The 1,662-nt window shown below is 34.2% G+C and overlaps 1 protein-coding gene across 3 annotated transcripts in view; it reads left to right on the top strand.

The window, feature by feature from the left end:
* Positions 1 to 1,662, top strand: part of LOC107727022 (tensin-2-like) — a 61,402-nt gene that overhangs the window by 6,233 nt on the left and 53,507 nt on the right. The window lies entirely within an intron of this gene.

Genomic DNA, 1,662 nt, shown 5'->3' with positions numbered 1-1,662 from the left:
TATATATATCATGTGAAAATACGTCTGATTAAAGTAATAACACCTCTCCTCCACAAGCCACATGATTTGAGGCATCTCTCGTGTTCATAGCACCAACATATGGGATGAGTTACTTGCCAAAATGTGATGTGCTGTGGGTTTGTTTAAATCCCAAACCTTAAATATGAAAACAGGGTGAGATGGAAAAGAGAGAGCATGTACATAGGAAATGCAGAAAAATGCTGTTCTATTTTTAATGATTAAACATGAGTTCTAGACAAAGAGCTTTCTCTCCTCTGGTTCTGTAAACAGTATAAATTTGTATGCACAAGGCTTGGTGAGTAGGACGGGACATGTTTCTCTAATGTTCACAGTCTGCCTGCTGGAGGGCCCCTCATGTGCCTTCCACATCCTGCCTGCACACACTCTCTCATGGCCTGTGTGTCCTACACGCGTCTCTCTTTACCCTTTCTCAACAAGCCTTACTCTCTCTCACTCTCCTTAATTGGATTGTATAATTTCCCCGCATCTGATACTCAAGCTTTCTCTGTCCTTTTCTCTTTCTTCTCCTTGCCCTTCCTTATACTTTGTTTTCTTCCATTTTATCTCTACATTGATTAGCTTCAAACACCTCTTACATTCTTGTTTTATGTTTTGTGATATGGCAGTATATCCACAAGTAGTAAAAAGTCAAAACATTTATAATCACATAATAATTCTTCTATAAGTCAACTGGTTTTGTCTTCTGTATGTTAATTAAACAATGTCAAGATATATAATTTACTGGAATTTCCACATCGGCTCAGTACATCTCAGTATAATCAACAAAATAATGATAAAAAAAATGATTGTCTGTGCATTATAGGGTCAGAAATGATCTAGGTCTTGTTAAAAATAAATAAATAAATAAATCCTGCATATTGAACTACTTTATTATTTATTTATTTAAGATTGCATGCATTTAGTGTATATATATAGGCATATATATATATATATATATATTCCACATTTTATTTCCTGTTTCCAATTCAGACATTTCACAAACATTCATTAAGTAGTTCAAATAAACATTCAATACATTGCTATTTGCTGATTTATATTCGTTTGGATGTTTAATATATCAGTCCTAATGTTTTCTGTGTTTATACAGAACTTATTTCATGAATGCATTAATCACTGGCACATATCACATGGTGTTTGTATGGGGCTTCATAGCTTGAAGCCACATTTACTTGGCTGTGCGATTCCACAGAGCACATTTCTGTTTATTCTGCTCGTGGACAGATGGACTGCATTCATCACTTACATTTGTGGCCATTCGTTTTAATCATGTAGTGTTTGAAAATGTTTCTTAATTGGCGAAAACAAAACCCAATGAGGAACAAATTTTAAAGTTTCAACATTAAGTCTGGGATGTTTGATATGAGGCCTAGCTGAAGGTGCTTTATCATTTTTTTTTAATTGTGTTTGGAACTTGCATCTTTTCAAAAATGTATCTAAAGCGACATTTATGACGTTTAAAGGGGTCATATGATGCTGCTAAAAAGAACATTATTTGGTGTATTTGGTGTAATGAAATGTGTTTATGCGGTTTAAGGTTAAAAAAAAACATTATTTTCCACATACTGTACATTATTGTTTCTCCTCTATGCCCCGCCTTTCTGAAACGCGTCGATTTTTACA

The sequence above is a fragment of the Sinocyclocheilus rhinocerous genome, unplaced genomic scaffold, assembly GCF_001515625.1.
Source record: "Sinocyclocheilus rhinocerous isolate Xijiao unplaced genomic scaffold, SAMN03320098_v1.1 scaffold666, whole genome shotgun sequence".
Lineage (NCBI taxonomy): Eukaryota > Metazoa > Chordata > Actinopteri > Cypriniformes > Cyprinidae > Sinocyclocheilus > Sinocyclocheilus rhinocerous.
This window is presented reverse-complemented; position numbering and strand designations above follow the sequence as displayed.